Genomic DNA, 18,842 nt, shown 5'->3' with positions numbered 1-18,842 from the left:
GCTGCCTCATATTTTAAGAGACTGCAGTTACAATGGGTAAATGGAAAAGTCTATTTTTTTTTTTAATACAATCCTATTTATCACCTTCACATAAATTGAGTGTTTTCATGAAAATGGGATCACCCTGGAACCCTGGCTAAACCAGTCTCAGAATTGGTAATAAACATCTTGAGAATTTGTGCCTCCAGCAGATTCACGAAAGGAAGAACAGTCCTTCAAAAGGATGGTAGAGAACTGCCCAGAGTATTATATATATAGTCTGTATGATTTAAGTACATACTAGAAGAACAATTTCTCCATAAGGATTGAGATAATAACAAAGAGGTAGCATTCCAAAGTGAATTTGTTAAGAATAAGTATCATCAAATCAAAATCATTTTATTCCATAAAGCAATAGGTCTTGTGGATTAAGGAGAACCAAATGCCATGCCTGGACTTTAGCATGGTTTTCTATATAGCTTCTCATAACAATTTCACTAACAAGCCGAGGAAGTATGGTCTAGACAAAAATACTGCAGGATTGCAGTGTACCTTAGTACAAAACTGTGTTCAGAGTATCAGTTGTTCCTGGTAAAAATGGATGAACAGCGTATAGGTGAACAAGTACAGCAGAGAAATTGTAACAACATGAGAGGAAGATAGATAAGCACTATAGAAAAACAGCAATATGTTTATAACAGCTTGCAACATGAATCTAAGTTATCACCAAGGAGCAGCTATATTCTCATATATAACAGTAGTATCATACAAGGTCACCTACAGTACTTTTCTGACTACTCATCCTTCTAAGTCTTCAAATAGAGTTTTATCTACGGCTTAGGGCAGTACAATATCAAGACAAATGCAGACCAATTAGAATACAGATAAAAACAAAGACAATTAAAAGCTTAGAAATTATTACTTATGTAAAGACGATAGAAAGAAACCACATTGTTCAGTCTGTAGACAATTAGATTAGTGCAAGACATGATAACATTCTTTGATATGTAAATGATTGCTATAAAAAAAAAAAAAAAGAGGACGCAAGTTATTTTTCCTTGACCACTGGAAAAAAAGTCAACAAGTGTCATGCCTAACTGCAACAAGAACAATTCAGGCAAAGCACTGGGAGAAGAGTTTTCTAGCACTAAGAATTTGATTAGGAGTGATACTGGTACAGCTCATTCAACATGAGGGTAAGAAGATGGGAAGCCCCCAAGCCCTTTCCTGCTGTATTTTCTAAAAAATCTGGAAATCTTCCCAACTTTTGTACTAGATAAAGAAATTATTACTTATTTTGATTAACATACTATATTACCATTTGTTTTTCAAAGAACATAGCCTAATTTAAAATTCAAACTTAAAGGGATAGCATATGAGATAGACAAAAGAACACCACATTTGGGAGGTTTTTATTTTTTGGGTCAGACTGCATTCACTTTCCACATACTCTTTCAATAATTTTCAGGGAAGAGTCCCACCACTTTCTTCAGAGCTTCAAATGCCTCATGAAAAACCTCAGTGTTGGCTGTTCTAGCTTAGGACTGCTGTATTCAGAAGCATCCTTGCATAAAAAGTTAAGAATTGAAAAAAGAAACAAGAATGAATGGTTATTTTGGCCCTGTCAGAAACTATCTTTGAATAAATTTGATCTACCTTTCTTTTGAAGGAGAGAGGGTGAGATGATAATTTTTCTTAACAAGTACCTTTGAGAGCACTGAAGTCTGTACTACAGATTTGCAAAGGTTCCCAATTCTTCTTGCCACCCACTATACAGTCAAAGACCAAGTGGAGAGGAATCTCTCTGGAGAAGTCCTATAAATCCCCAAGAAAATAAAAGTAATCTTTCCAAATTATTCAGAAAATCATCAGGTACCCATTAACAATTTCTGGAGGGAATACAACTTATTTCTGGAAAAGAGTGCAAAATCATATAGTTTTATAAGGGTTGTTGCTATTCCTTACAGGTATTTAGGAAACTTTATGGAAACAGGACTGTAAATATATGAACTCTTCTCTTTGGAAAGCAATGGACTAAAAACATTGTGGAAGGCTTTCCTTTATAGCGCGCTTTAGAAGTTTTCTTAATAAAAAAAATTTAAAATTCTGAGATTCCAGAGTAGTGGGAAAGTAGAACAAATGGATAACCGATTTTGATGAGTAATCGATCTTGAGTAACAGATACCACAGAATATTTTGAACTCAACAGAAGGAAAATACTTCATGTTCATTCTTCATAGATGAATTCATAGAAGTGAATTTTCTGTGAAAGCAGATGTGGTAACAGATGATAGCATGAAATCAGGGCCGCTATTCTATTTGCATTGCTAAAAATATAAACTTTACTTAAAAAAAGAAAGGATAAAGACCAGACTAGAACTTCTGGATCAAACTTCAGCTGCTCTGGTACCTTTACTGGAGCAGAAGTGAGGCAAAAATTTCTGTAACAGAGAAATTTTACTCCATTGCATAAATGAACAACCAACCAAAAGAACAAATATAACTTCTGCCATCTCTCAAATATTTGCGAGTTGCAAACAAAACTTCTTCATCATTCAGATTCTGTCAATCAGACAGATATTGTTCAATCTTATTGTTCAGTCTTGTTGTTCAGTAACTCAAGGCTGTACAATCACGTTCTCCAAGTATCCAGAAGTCCTCGCTACTTCCATGTCAGAAGTACAGAAATGCAGCCTGTACCTGTACATTCGGTAACTGCTTCACATTTCTGTGTTATATAAGAAAGCTTAGATATTATAACAGCCTTCCTGTGATCCTTCTCTGGACTGATGATCACAGAATCACAGAATCCCAGGTTGGAAGGGACCTCAGCGATCATCTAGACCAGCCTTTCTAGGAAGAGCCCAGTCTAGACAAGATGTCCCAGCACCCTGTCCAGACGACTCTTGAAGGTGTCCGACGTGGCCGAGTCAACCACTTCCCTGGGGAGATTATTCCAATGGTTGACTGTCCTCACTGTGAAAAATTTCCCTCTCCTGTCCAATCGGAATCTCCCCAAGAGCAATTTGTGTCCATTCCCCCTTGTCCTCTTCAGGTGACTCCTTGTAAAAAGGGAGTCGCCGTCTTCTTTGTAGCTACCCCTTAAGTACTGGTACATGGTGATGAGATCCCCTCTAAGCCTCCTTTTCTCAAGGCTGAACAAACCCAGTTCTCCCAGCCTATCCTCATATGGCAGGCTTCCCAGTCCTTTGATCACCTTGGTGGCCCTTCTCTGGACCCCTTCCAGCCTGGCCACATCCTTTTTGTATAGAGGGGACGAGAACTGTACACAGTACTCCAGGTGTGGCCTGACAAGCGCTGAGTAGAGTGGGATGATGACGACTCCTTTCTCTCTGCTGGCGATGCCCTTTTTGATGCAACCCAGCATCCTGTTGGCCTTCTTGGCCGCAGCAAGCACACTGTTCACTCGTGTTGAGCTTCCGGTCCACCAGGACCCCCAGGTCCCTTTCCACAGAGCTGCTCTCCAGCCAGGTGGATCCCAGTCTGTGCTGCACTCCTATATTATGCTTTCCCAGGTGCAAGACCTTACACTTGTCTTTGCTGAACTTCATAAGGTTCTTGTTCGCCCACTCTTCCAGCCTATCCAGATCTTCCTGCAGAGCGGCTCTCCCTTCTGGAGTGTCTACTTCCCCACTCAACTTGGTGTCATCTGCAAACTTCATCAGGCTACACTTGATCCCGTTATCCAGATCACTTATGAAGATGATGTCTAGTGCCATTCTTTTTGTCTTCCCAAACAATTAAATATTTTGTTAATTTTCTTTATCAAAGTTTGAAACTTGTCAACCAAACTTTCAAGGACTAATGAGCGTAGCAACAAAGACCTCAGCGTAGATACTTGCTGTTTGTTCTTTGCTGGAAAATTTATCTGCATAACCAATTGCTTTCACTCCAAATCATAGGCCAAAACCTCACTATCAGGGATCACATATTCTAAGTAACACTGTAATTATCCACACCTCTTCAATACATTTCTAAAAATGCAAGATTAGAGGAAGTAAATGTCTGGCAAGATTTTTGCAGCATCAAGAACTAGTTCTCTCAATCAGAGTTCATTAATCTCTTTAAGAAGGCAAAATGGTAGCACCATTAGTAACAGTATTTCAGTTGTGTGTGTTATCAATGAGAAAAGCAAAGCTAACATACAGGTAAATAAATCAAAAAGCTCCTCTTGCACTTTCAGCCCCTCTAATGCTGAAACATTACAATCTAAATTGTACAATCAGATTGTTTTCAGAAATAATCTGAACAGGTATCCCTTCAAAATGGGTTCCGAGACAACCAATTGAAACAGCAGCAACTTTTAAAAAAAAAAAAATAATCAAATATTCTTCTGGCTGAGTGGTAATCATATATTTGAGTGGAAGTAGCTTAGATTCACAATGTTGTTAAACTGATAAACTCAAACAAACATGGATTTTGTGTACCAAGTTAAAGAAAAACCACCACATAGTCTTTGCCCTTTACACAAGTCTTACAAGTCCTTCAGCATGAGACCTCCTAAAATACTGATGCTGCTGGCATGCTATACAAGTACTTCTCACTTGCATTTGAGCTGCATTTCTTCTAACGCTGTTTAACATAGTATATGTCTACAGAAGATGAACCACAGAGATCATTTAGCAGTCACAGGATCATAGGATAATTCAGTTAAGAAGGGACCTCAGGAGGTCTTTAGTCAATCTACGTTATGCAGGGCTTTATCCCGCCTGGTCTTGAAGACCTCCAAGGATGGAAAAGGCAGAGATTCTCTGGGCTTTTCCGATGCTCAACTGTTCTGACAGTGAAAAAGTTTTTCCTTCTACCTAGTCAGAACCTCCCATTTCAGTTTAAGTCCATTGTCTCTCATCCTTCCTTCACAACACTGTGAAAAGCCTGACTCAAGTCTTCCTGATAATCTCTTCATGGGTATGAGAAGACTGCTCTAAGGTCACGTCCGTCCATTATGTGTCATCCCATCCACCCCCTCCAAAGACTTTTTTTATCCAGGCTGCGCAAGCCTACCCTCACCTTCTCTGGAATCTCCCCCATCTCCTGTTCTCCCTCTCCACCTAGCCTGACCATCCAGAAAGACTTAATTTTGTTTCAGGGCTAAAGAGAAGAAAGCACTGTTGCATCTTTTCACTATTGCCATGTAAATACATAAGCACCGAAAAGCTAAATTACCAAGAACACACCCAAACCCCTACCTTGCTAAGTCACATGTATCTCAGTCATTGCTTCTTAGGGATAATATTAAAATCAGCAGTATGCATTCCAGATTTTAGCGTAAAGAATTATTTTCTCAGCTGACTGACAGTTCATCCTATTCCTTCTCCACAGCTAAGGTCTTCAGGCTTCATTTATGCTATATATATTGTGTTCATTGAACTACTTTTAACTTCACTTTCTTAAAATTTGAGCTGGTTAACAGTTCAATATTCATAATGCTGCCTTTAAACCATTACTTATGTAGAGCAACTGAAACCATTCTTATGAAGAATTTAATCCTCATATTGGAAAGGATTTAAAATTCTTCTGTCCTCCATGAATTTGAGCTTTGTTTTGAAGTACAATTAGTCAATTTTTGGACCTTCAGAAATTTTTTCTGGATCAGGGCTCAAAATAATTTTGTATCCAAAACTTAATTACATAATTTTTAGTACTATTTGAACACAGAAGTCAGGAGAACTAACTAAATACCTCTTTAAACTCTCTGTTCTTTAAAATTGGGAAAAAAATACATTGATGTATATGACTGCTAGACTACCTTTAACGGTTCCATCACTTCCAGCTGGAGAGCAGACTGACTGTGGTGACCTCAAGGAAAAAGATGCAGCATTCCTTATTGAAGGATCGCCATCCTAAAGTGACAATGATAAAAAATTAACATTATTAATTTAGACTGCTATTAGACTACTACATAGGCAACATTCCAAAGCACAGTCAGCCTTAGGAAGAATCTTGAACCGGAACATGCACACAAAAATAAATCTATGTATATGTCTTCTAAATAAGCCCTTTTGGTTGACATTAAGATTCCATTTAGAAGCTTGCTACATGCACTCATAGTAAAGATCTGAAAAGCAGAAAGATGAACTCTATACAATACCAACTAAAAGAAACTGAGCATAAAAAGTAGATATTTTAAAACAGACTCGCCATTTTTTCACTTAACCTACCCTTAAAGTTTATTAGAATGTCATCTTACTTATATAGTTAAGCAAACTAACACTTTGTATTTATGCCCTCCAGCATATACACATCAGAACTGAACAAAATCTGTAGCACTCCCATTGCAGCAGCTGAGATAGATAGATAGATAGATAGATAGATAGAGACAGACAGACAGACAGACAGACAGACAGACGGCAACTACACACTCCCTCTGACAATGGCCAAACAGACAATTTCCACATGCATAGCAGTGGACTAGCCACTGTACATGTTATGCCTTCTGAAGGCGTAGTTCACACTGCTTAGGGAAAAGGAAAAAAAGTTTGATATTTATGGTCTGAACGTGCTTATAAGACAAAGAATATAAATCTCTAAGAAACCAGATTTCATCAGTTTCACCATCCATGGACATTTAAGAAAACAATTCTATTGGATTCCCCCCAGCAAAATTAATCTAAATGTCATGCTGTGCTATTAATTACACTTATTTTTGCAACAATGCTTGCAAAAAGACTTGTTGCCTCACATGAGGAAAGCCTCATGTGCAAAGAAATCTAATATTCAGATTCAATGCAATAAAAAGAACTATATCCTAAACTTGCATGTGTTTTACTGCAAATGACGTACGAGTTACTCGTTTATGTAATACATTGAAATGATGGAGCTGATCAATAATTAAAGTTTTGAAGTTTTATGATTTAATAATCCTCATTAATAACTACCTGTGCCAAAGGTCACGCTGCTTCTGAAAAGGCTGCAATGTTATGATTTGATTAAGCTTATTATTCATACATAGATGCAAAACTTTAATCCAAATGCATCACTGTTTTCTACATGATAGCTACTAAAATCAGCTTTTAAAGGTATAATTACTTTTTACCTTTAGTATTTCTCCAATTAAACTGAGCAATGAGGGTATGTTTTATGTTTTCATAGTCTGTCAGTTTTGAACAAGTTTCATTTCTAAGTTCTCATGAACTAGGATGTGGTTACATTGCTTGGCTCACAAAATTAGGAGTGAATATTTTTAAATACTTCCTCTTTAAACACTGTGAAATAAATTATCCTAATATTAAAGTTTCCAAAAATCTTGTCTTAACAAAACCAAGATTTTCTTGAAGGTGTACCTTTAACATAGTTGGGGGATATATGTACACTTAATGCCAAGAACAGCTTCTTATTTTGAAGAATTTCCATTGCTGAAGCAGAGACTGAGAGAAACATCTGATGATTGTGTATTATGATAGATTCCTTCATTACAAAACTCTCTTATTGAACATACTACTTCTTAGCTTTTTTTTTTTAAATGCAGGAATTATCCTGATTGAAAATAATAAGACTAAGAAAACTAACAACTCTCTTGGAGTTCTAGTGTATTAATCCTGGTAAGGGATTTAGGGAGCCTGGTGTTAATAGTACACTTGTTGAATACAACACTTTTTTTTGCTTCCACAAGCAAAACAAGAGTCAAGAGAATCAAGTCCTCCATCTCTCATGACTTCATAATGCCTGTTTCAGGAAGTCACTGAAATCCAGACTGTTTGCTTCAGCAATCTTGGAACTGCCATCTGGCTAAAACCTTTCAGGAGGTAAATAGAGGTGATTGATTAAAATTGTTCACAACTTTCTAATGAAAAGGATTTTTATGTGGGGGAAAAATTATTTTTATTCTTCTAAGCTAATGCTATATCTGAGGCCTGTGTTGCTTAAATTCTATGCAGGATGTATTCCAAAATGCGTTCTCTGCGTATTACTTTTCCCCTGTATTATGTAGCTGAAGAGCACTACGTCATTGCTTTTTGTAACTTACAGTCTCTAGAATTAACAAGCTAGTTTGCAGCATTTCTTTCTTCCTCTGGCAGTACTTTTCTGTAGGAGGAGAGAGGCTTTTCCTGGAAAGACAAAGAAAGCATTTCCAGCATTAGGTGCAGTAGATCAAATCTACTCAAAAGGTGCTTCAAAATTTTCACCTATGAGCTTGCTTCCTGGACTGCACAGTACTCTTGCTATGGCAAATTAAGCTACTTTGGATTTAGAAAGTGCTTATAAGGAAAGGTAACTCTCATCATTTAACAGGCCAGTGATAGCATAGTTGCAAAATCCTCAGGACAGGAAACCTTCAGGACTGTGAGTCTGACTCTTCCCTCCCAAAATCCAGTAGTACCTTGAACAAGATCTTCAGTATGTGCCTTCATTAAGAAAGTTCTGTTCTTACCCCTGGACTGTGTTAAACCAACAGGGTGAAACAGTGTCCTTTTTGAGCAAAGCTGGGTTTGGCAGAAATTCTGATCCTTTCTGACAGAATGTGACTATTTGGATACGCTCTGCAACAAGAAAAAAAACCACAACAAAACCCAAATACTTGTCTACCACACACCAGTCCTCCACACAACTTAGATCTAACAGGGCTTATTCAGTGTCGTGGTTCAGCCTCAGCTGGCAACTGAACACCACCCAGCCGCTCGCTCACTCCTCACCCCCCCCCACCCCTGTGGGATGGGGAAGAGAATTGGACGAGCAAAAGAACTTGTGGGTTGAGATAAGCACAGTTTAATGATTACAATAAAATGATAATAATAATAATGAATATGATAATAATGACAATAATGTTAATATGATAAAATGGAAAAGGAAGGGAAAGGAAAAAAAGGGAAAAAAACCCCCACAGAAACACGAACGATACAACCGCTCACCACCCACCGACCGACGCTGCCCGTCCCCGAGCCGCGATTGCTCCCTCCCTCCCCCAGCCAGCCCCTCCCAGGTAGCATACTGGGCATGACGTTACATGATATGGAAGATCCCTTTGGTCAGTTTGAATCCGCTCTCTTAGCTGTGCCCCCTCCCCTCCCGGCTTCTTGTGCACCCAGCAGAGCATGGGAAGCTAGACATGTCCTTGACTAGTACAAGCACTACCCAGCAACAGCCCAAAACATCTGTGTGTTATCTCAACAGGGTTTTTTTCCATGCTAATTTCAAAGCACAGCACTATACCAGCTAGAGTGAAGAAAATTAACTCTATCCCAGCTAAAACCGTGACATTCAGACAATGCAGAAAGGCCACAGACATCACCTACAGCCCACTTAGCTGAGAATCAGCATCATACACTGCTTGTGGGGCCAATAAACCTCATCACAATCAGAAGTGCTGGGAATCACAGTGAAGACACATCAAAATGGCTTGCAAAGAACCAGTTTAGGTCCAACAAAACTTTTAGTTAGAAGTTACTACCCCTCCTAAGGTGACTTTCTGCATGACGTTCTTTAGTGCTTCTGATTCTAGCAGGGATGATATAATTAAACTGCCCTTGGACACCACCAGCAGACTCTGTACAGCACTGTCTACATTCAGTGTAATGATCTGCCCTGAAACTTTACTTATTAACAAGAGGTGCAGAAATGTTTAAGTCTGGAAGTTACAGGATTAGCTGAAGTGCCCAATCCTCCTATTAGTCTGGAAAACAAAATTGTATGTAGAAGGAGAGAAAGTATACTGCAGTATACACCTGGATTATATATACATGTGAAATTAATGTCATCAATTTGTAATAATCAAATATCATCATCTCCTCAAAAGATAATAAGCACCAAAGTGCAAAAGAAAGAACAAGTAAAATCCTACGTAATGAAAAAAATTAGAAAGGAAGTAAATCTAGAGTCTGGACAATGGTCTGTGGTCATGTATTGGGCTTGCATGGCAAGGTATTGGCAGCAGGGGGTGCTACAGGGGTGGCTTCTGTGAGAAGCTGATAGAATCTTCCCCTATGTCCGACAGAGCCAATGCCAGCCAACTCCAAGACGACCCACCGCTGGCCAAGGCCGAGCCAATCAGCGACGGTGGTTGTGCCTCTGTGATAACATATTTAAGAAGGGGGGGAAAAAAATCTGCTGTGCAACAGCAGCTGGAGGAGAGGAGAACATGTGAGAGAAACAGCTCTGCAGACACCAAGGTCAGTGAAGAAGGAGGGGGAGGAGGTGCTCCAGGCACTGGAACAGAGATTCCCCTGCAGCCTGTGGTGAAGACTATGGTGAGGCAGGCTGTCCCCCTGCAGCCCATGGAGGTTAACGGTGGAGCAGATATCCACCTGCAGCCCGTGGAGGATTGCATGCTGGAGCAGGTGGATATGCCCGAAGGAGGCTGTGACCCTGTGGAGAGCCCACACTGGAGCATGTTTGCTGGCAGGAGTTGTGACCCCACGGGACCCATGCTGGAGCAGTCTGTTCCTGAAGGACTGCACCCTGTGGAAAGGACACATGGAAGGGACCCACACTGGAGCAGTTTGTGAAGACCTGCAGCCTGTGGGAGGAACTCACTTTGGAGAAGTTAGTGGAGGGCTGTCTCCCATGGGAGGGACCCTGTGCTGGAGCAGGGGAATAGTGTGAGGAGGAAGGAGCAGCAGAGAGAACGTGCGATGAACTGACTACAACCCCCATTCCCTGTCTCCCTGTGCCACGTGGGGGAAGGAGGTAATCATGAGTGAAGTTGAGCTTGGAAAGAAGGGAGGGGTGGGGGGAATGTATTTTAAGATTTGGTTTTATTTCTCACTATCTTACTCTGATTTGATTGGTAATAAATTAAATTAATTTCCCCAAGTTGAGTCTCTTTTCGCCCATGACAGAAACTGCTGAGTGAGCTCCCGGTTCTTATCTCAATCCACGAGCCTTTCTTTGTATTTTTCTCCCCATCCAGTTGAGGAGGGGGAGTGATACAGTGGCTTGATGGGCACCTGGCATCCAGTTAAGGTCAACCCACCACAGTTCATTTGCAGGTAACACTACTGTTTCAGATAATATTTCATTCATCAGAGAAAGTGCTTGTGATATTCTCATACTGTGATGTTCAGATAACAGGGCTCTATGGAGAAATGAAACATAACAGTACATATTAACTCATGCTACCACTCATTTTATTGCAGCTGGCTTGTAAGGCTACATGGTAACCAGAATAGAAGAACATACTTTTGCAATTTCAGAGATTATACACTGACCCTTTTAAGATCATTAGTAAAAAGCTAAAACATTAACAATGGGTTTGACAGAATGAATGAGTCAATGTTGAGGGAAAAAAAAAAAAAAAAAAACAGAAAAAGTATTTGAAAAGTTAGAAATACAGACAAAAGATGAAAAATGTTCAGAGTTTTCCTAAACGGTAAAGCAAACATGAATTATTTATGCTTTTTGTTGAAATGCCATTCATATCTGAACTTTTATAGACAAGATAGTTAAAACTACCTGTCCTGGTTTCAGCTGGGATAGAGTTAAATTTCTTCGTAGTAGCTAGTATGGGGCTATGTTTTGGATTTTTGCTGGCAACAGTGGTGATAATGTGCAGATGTTTTAGTTGTTGCTAAGTAGCACTTACACTGGTCAAGGACTTTTTCAGCTCCCCGTGCTCTGCCGGGTGCACAAGAAGCTGGGAGGGGACACAGCCAGGACAGCTGACCCAAACTGACCAATGGGATATTCCATACCATATGACACCACGCTCAGTATATAAAGCTGGGGGAAGAAGGAGGGGGGGGGGGGGGATGTTTGGAGTGATGGCGTTTGTCTTCCCAAGTAACCATTACACTTCATGGAGCCCTGCTTTCCTGGAGATGGCTGAACACCTGCCTGCCCATGGGAAGGCGTGAATGAATTCCTTGTTTTGCTTTTCTTCTGCACACAGCTTTTCCTTCACCTATTAAACTGTCTTTATCTCAAACCATGAGTTGCCTCACTTTTACTCTTCCGATTCTCTCCCCTGTCCCACTGCAGGGGGCGTGAGCGAGCGGCTCTGTGGTGCTTGGTTGCTGACTGGGGCTAAACCACGACAGTCCATTTTGGTGCCCACCGTGGGGCACGAAATGTTGGAGATAACAACAGGTTTGATTGGAATGTGCTAGATGGAATTTATGGCTGTTATTGCTGTTTAGCTATTAATTGGCAGGCTTCTGTGCTTGCTATGGGGCTTGCCTGACTTACTGTATGCCTTAGAAGCTAGTGCTCATTAGTGGTGCTTTTTGCTTTTGCTGCTTGGAGTACTGCTTTACTGTTTATCACCTTACCCTGCCATGCCTGGGAACATTCTGATAACACAGTGGCCAGGTGCCTGGGCTGGCAGATGGCCAGGGCCCAGCTGCTGTTTCTGTGCTGCTGCACTGGACAAGCTGGAATACCAGTGTGAACTCAAGTCAAAGGGACTGTGACCTGTGGATGAGTCCATGTGGGAGCAGGACACCCCAAAGCATCTGTGGCTGTGTTTAAGCCCATGCCAGAGCAGGTATATCTCGAAGCATCTGTGGCCTTGGTTATGTCTGTGCCACAGCAGGTATACCTCTGAGGCAACTGTGGCCCAAGGATATATCCATCTTGGTGAAGGTACACCTCAAAGTGTCTGTGGCTGTAGATAAGTCCGTGCTGCAGCAGGTACACCTTGAAGCATCAGTGGCTGTGCATGAGGACATGCCAGAGCACCTCAAAGTGCGTGGCCATGGATAAGCCCACAATGGAGCAGGTTGACTTCTGGAGGGACTGCAGCCATGGGCAAGGCCGTGTTGGAGCAGGTATATCTCTGAAAGCATTGAGGCCCATGCAGAAGGCCACGCTGGAACAGGTGCACCTCAAAGCAACTGTGGCTCTGGATAAGTCTATGCTGCAGCAGGTGTGCCCCTGGAGAGACTGTGGCTCCTGGGTAAGGCTCCACTTGGAGCAGGTACAACCCTAAAGGACTACACTCTGTGGATAAGTCCAAGCCAGAGCAGGGGCAGGGGGAGGGGTTCATTACAATGTTAAACCTGATGCTCTGATCCAAATGGACCAGGGGTGGAGATTGTAATGGAAATACCTTTAAATTGTTCTAACCCGGGATTTGAGTTACATATTATGGAGATTACTATAGCAGAAACCCCTTGTTGCTAGCCAGGCTGGGAGCAAGGGGAGTAGTTCATTGCAATGTTAAAGCCGATAACCTGGCCCAAAGGGGCCAGGGGTGGAGATTGTAATGGATATACCTTTAAATTGTTGTAACCTGTGATTTGAGTCGCATGTTATAGGAATTACTACAGCAGGAACCACCCAAACCAATGGAGGACAAGCCTTTCAAGGAGCAGTGCAAGTGCAGCAGTGACCCGACCTGAGCTGGCTTTGGAGCCCAGTAACTCCACGCAACACACCACCTCTCCTGTCCTGCGTGACCACAAGAACAGACAGAGACCAAAGCCGTGGACTAAATGATGTCCGTGTATTTTATCAAAGGATGGGAAGGGGGGTGGAGGTTAATGAGGCTGTATTGGATAATGTGGAACCTGAGCATGATGTAAATGGTATGGAATAAGGGGTGGATACTGTCCTGGTTTCAGCTGGGGTAGAGTTAAATTTCCTCGTAGCAGCTAGTATGGGGCTATGTTTTGGATTTTTGCTGGCAACAGTGGTGATAATGTGGAGATGTTTTAGTTGTTGCTAAGTAGCACTTATACTGGTCAAGGACTTATTCAGCTCCCCGTGCTCTGCCGGGTGCACAAGAAGCTGGGAGAGGACACAGCCAGGACAGCTGACCTAAACTGACCAACGGGATATTCCATACCATATGACATCATGCTCAGTATATAAAGCTGGGGGAAGAAGAAGGAAGGGGGGGATGTTTGGCGTGATGGTGTTTGTCTTCCCAAGTAACTGTTATGCATCATGGACCCCTGCTTTCCTGGAGATGGCTGAACACCTTCCTGCCCATGGGAAGTGGTGAATGAATTCCTTTAGGTTTTTTTGAGTAGTGCTTACACTAGTAGAGGACTCTTTCAGCTTCTCATGCTCTGCCAGGTGTGCAAGAAGCTGGGAGAGGACGTAGCTGGGACAGCTGACCCAAACTGTCTATCATGCTCAGTATATAAGCTGGTGGGAGTTGGCCCGGGGGGATGACACTGCTGCTCAGCAACTGGCTGGGCATTGGTCAGTGGGTGGTGAGCGATTGCACTGTGCATCACTTATTTTGTATATTCTTTTACCATTATTATTATTATTTTCCCTTCCTTTTCTGCCTTATTAAACTGGATTTATCTCAACCCATGACTTCTACTTTTTTTTTCCTGATTTTTTCCAATCACTGTTTTCCAAGAAATATTACTATAGGAAGTATACACTGAAATAAAAGTGGAAAAGACAAACACAACTGTTGCATACAGATCAGTTCAAAGCATTACTTTTGCCTACCAGAAATCTACCTAAAATTGTTGCAGAACCTCATAAAAATATTCAGCAATCACATCAAAAGCTGTTAACAGTATAATAAGCTATAGCAAATATTACAAACTGCATAATATTCCATATCTATATTTTGTGTATAATAAAAAAATAATTACTACACAAAATGCCTCCTGTAAGGAATCTATAAGAAACTCCAGCAAGAAACAAACCTGTTATCATTGAAAGTTTCTAGTTAACTATTTTACTAAAAAAGTTGCAAATTTTCTTTAATATCTGATAAGTAGCTTATGAGACAATTGTAGCTTCAATCATTTCAGCTGATAATATCAAAACAGGTGTTCTAAACCCCAGCTGCAGTTACTTATGTATCAATTGTCTCTTTCCAACTGCCAGGTTTAAAAGCATCATAATCAGAAGCAAGTGTTCTGTTCTACATGCAATGATGCCATTAACTCTTCCCTGGAAAACACAGATCTGTGAAATGTCAGGAGTCTGTTGACATTATATAAGAACTGAACAAAGATATACATGCAGCTTAAGCAAACTGGTTTAACTGCTTGTGCAATCAACAAAGTATAAAACAAAATAAAATATCCTTTCAGCAGGAATTTTTCTGATCACTGTCTGGATTCAGAATCAGAGCTTATATCTTGAATTATACTAAAAGAGCGTAACCCTTTCCTTCTTGAAGATTACTACTAACAGTGATCATCTGCAGTGCGGACAGTAGCCTATTATGTTGTATTTGTGTAACCACCAAAGCATTTCACAAACATTATATAGCAGTCAGATGACAGCAACATTTTAAACCACAGATACAGGTATGAAAAACATTTCCCCTTCAATCTTCTTCCTATCAGCCTGGTAACAGCAACAACCCCTTCATGTCCTAGTGCTATACATTTCCTGCTGTGTCTTTACTAACATTTGCTATGTTATTCTCCTCCAATAGAATTACATCCGATCCCACTTTCTTTGAAGCTGTTGTAAAAACTCCCACTGTTTTCAAAACTAGAAGGTATAGGTTACCAGTAAAACTTTCAAAATGAAAACCCACTTTAAAAGTTTGGCTTGCCTTTTTCTATTATTCTGCACATCTCTTCGTTCAAATGGGTCAACATCAGTTTTCAGTAACTGGATAGATTCAGTTTGGTCTTGCCCAAGTATTGGGCACAGTATGATGCTGGCAGCATTGCTCAAATGCAATGAGATCTTGAAGTGGAATGAGTTTTAGTGCCTGGAAGTGTTCAGAGAGAGGAGCAAAAATGAAACAATGATAAAGGAAACAGAGGGGGGAATCCCAGCCATATTGTATGAAAAAAGCAGGTCCAGTTTGGAACTCCTGCAGCACTTTGTGGAGAAAGTGAAAATGTAATATAAGCAGCATCAGACCAGAATATCAGCTAATGTATACATATGTAAATTATTTCCTGAAAGTAACTTAGAAGAAATGAATTCTCTGCACAGAATGTATTTCAACAAATATTTGCATTTCTAATTTGTGTGGCTGAGGACTGTTGTGATTTATTCCCAGCAGGCAGCTAAACACCACGCAGCCGCTCGCTCACCACGCCACCCCAACCCTACCCACCCCCGGGATGAGGAAGAGAATCAGAAGAGTAAAAGTGAGGAAACTCGTGGGTTGAGATAAAGACAGTTTAATAGGTAAAGCAAAAGCTGCACATGCAAGCAAAGCAAAAATTCATTCACTTCTGCCCATCAGCAGGCAGGTGTTCAGCCATCTCCAGAAAAGCAGGGCTTCATCACATGAAACCGCTACTTGGTGTCGTGGTTTAGCCGGCAGCTCAGCCCCACACAGCCGCTCGCTCACTCCCCCACGGGTAGATGGGGGAAGGAATAGAAGGGTAACGCTCGTGGGTTGGGATAAGAACAGTTTAATAATTAAACTGTTAAAAGAAACAACAACAAAAATGCAATGTAAAGGAGAACAACGAGAGGCACAAAGCCCCGGGGGGGAGGGGGGAAGGGGGGGGAGGGGAACGAACCGCACGCGACACAGCTGCCTATGACCCGACGCCGCGCCGCTCCCGAGACACAAACTGCCCCCCCTTAATATACTGGTCATGGTGCCACATGGTATGGAATGAACCTGCCATTGGCCAGTCGGGGTCAGCCGCCCCCACCATGGCCCTGCCCCTCCCAGCCCCCCACCACTCGGCAGAGTGCGGGAAGCTGGAAAGGTAGCAGACCCCCCACAGTGAGCAGAATTAACCCTTTCTCAGCCCAAACCAGCACATTCTCCACCCCTTGTTCCATACCATTTACACCATGCCCAGGTCCCATACAATCCAATACAACCTCAGCAACCACCACCCCTCCCCTTCCCATCCTTTGACATAAAACACAGACATCATGCCCTTAGTTTATGGGCCTTCCCTGTAAAATGCCCATTAAAATGTCCAGTGAGTTCACCCAGTCCATGACTCTCCGCTCCATCTGTCATATCAGGCTTTCAGGGTGGGAGAGATGGTGTGTGGCGTTGGGTTGCTGCATACCAAGTCAGTCATCGTTCCATCACTGCTGCACTTTGCTTGTTTCACAGTTCATCTTCCATGGATTGGGAGGCTTGTGCTCTGATATCATTGATACAGCACAGAGGTGACACACAATATTATGTAGCAGTTTGCATTGTGCCATTCAGTTCATGGACTGTTTTCACCCAAAATCAAATCCCCTTGAGGAACACATAGAATTTATCCATCCTCCCGCATCACCCACCAAGTGCACCCAGGTCCTCGAGCAAAAGCAATCCCACGAAAGGGTTTGCCTTTGCCTGAGGCAGGAAGAACCCAGACTGTTTTGCCCAGCATAATTTTTGCGTGCACTACAGGGACTCTATCCCCTTCCACAGTACGTAAGGGTTCTGACTGGACAGGGCCAGCTCGATTGGCAGATCCCCTCGTGCTGACTAACCAGGTGGCTTTTGCTAAATGCATATCCCAGTGCTTGAATGTTCCACCCCCCCATTGCGCTCAGTGTAGTATTTAACAGTCCACTGTACCGTTCAGTTTTCCCAGAGGCTGGTGCATGATAGGGGATGTGATACACCCACTCAATGCCGTGCTCTTTGGCCCAGCTGTCTATGAGGCTATTTTGGAAATGAGTCCTGTTGTCTGACTCAGTTCTCTCTGGGGTGCCATGTTGCCACAGGACTTGTTTTTCGAGACCCAGGATAGTGTTCTGGGCAGTGGCGTGGGGGACAGGATATGGTTCCAGCCAGCCAGTCGTCGTTTCTACCATTGTAAGCACATGGCGCTTGCCTTGGCGGGTTTGTGGGAGTGTGATATAGTCAATCTGCCAGGCCTCCCCATATTTATATTTCAGCCATCGTCCCCTATACCACAGAGGCTTTACCCGCTTCGCATGCTTGACTGCAGCACACGTTTCACATTCGTGGATAGCCTGTGCAATGACATCCATGGTCAAGTCCACCCCTCGATCACGAGCCCACCTGTATGTTGCATCTCTCCCTTGATGGCCTGAGGTGTCATGGGCCCACCGAGCTAGAAATAGCTCACACCTGCTGCCAGTTCAGATCCACCTCAGCCACTTCAATCCTGGCAGCCTGATCTACCTGCTGGTTGTTCCGATGTTCTTCAGTGGCCTGACTCTTGGGGACATGAGCATCCACACGACGTACCTTTAGAACCAGGTTCTCTACCCGGGCAGCAATATCTTGCCACAATGTGGCAGCCCAGGTGGGTTTTCCTCTATGCTGACAGTTGATATGCTTCCACTGCTGTAACCACCCCCACAGGGCATTTGCCAACATCCAGGAGTCACTATAGAGCACTGGCCACTTTTCCTGTTCAACAATGTCTAAGGCCAGCTGGATGGCCTTTACCTCTGCAAACTGGGTCGATTCACCTTCTCCTTCAGCAGTTTCTGCTACTTGTCATATAGGACTCCATACAGCAGCCTTCCATCTCCAGTGCTTTCCCACAAGGCGACAGGACCCATCAGTGAACAGGGCATATTGCTTCTCATCTTCTGGCAGTTTGTTAAACAGTGGGGCTTCTTCAGCACGTGTCACCTCCTCCTCTGGTGATAGTCCAAAATCTTTGCCTTCTGGCCTGTCCGTAATCACTTCCAAGATTCCTCAGCGACTGGGGTTTCCTACTCGAGCCCGCTGGGTGATCAGTGCAACCCATTTACTGCACAAAGCATCAGTTGCATGGTGTGTAGAGGGGACATTTCCTGTGAACATCCAGCCCAGAACCAGCAGACAGGGTGCCAAGAGCAACTGTGCTTCAGTACCAACCACTTCTGAAGCAGCTCGGACCCCTTCATATGCTGCCAATATCTCTTTTTCAGTTGGAGTATAGCGGGCTTCGGACCCTCTGTATCCCCAGCTCCAAAACCCTAGGGGTCGACGTCAGGTCTCCCCATGTGCTTTCTGCCAGAGGCTCCAGGTAGGGCCATTCTCCCCAGCTGCAGTGTAGAGCACATTTTTTACATCTTGTCCTGCCCGGACTGGCCCAAGG

This window comes from Phalacrocorax aristotelis, chromosome W (assembly GCF_949628215.1).
Source record: "Phalacrocorax aristotelis chromosome W, bGulAri2.1, whole genome shotgun sequence".
Taxonomy (NCBI): Eukaryota; Metazoa; Chordata; class Aves; order Suliformes; family Phalacrocoracidae; genus Phalacrocorax; species Phalacrocorax aristotelis.
Note: the sequence above shows the minus strand (reverse complement) of the source record.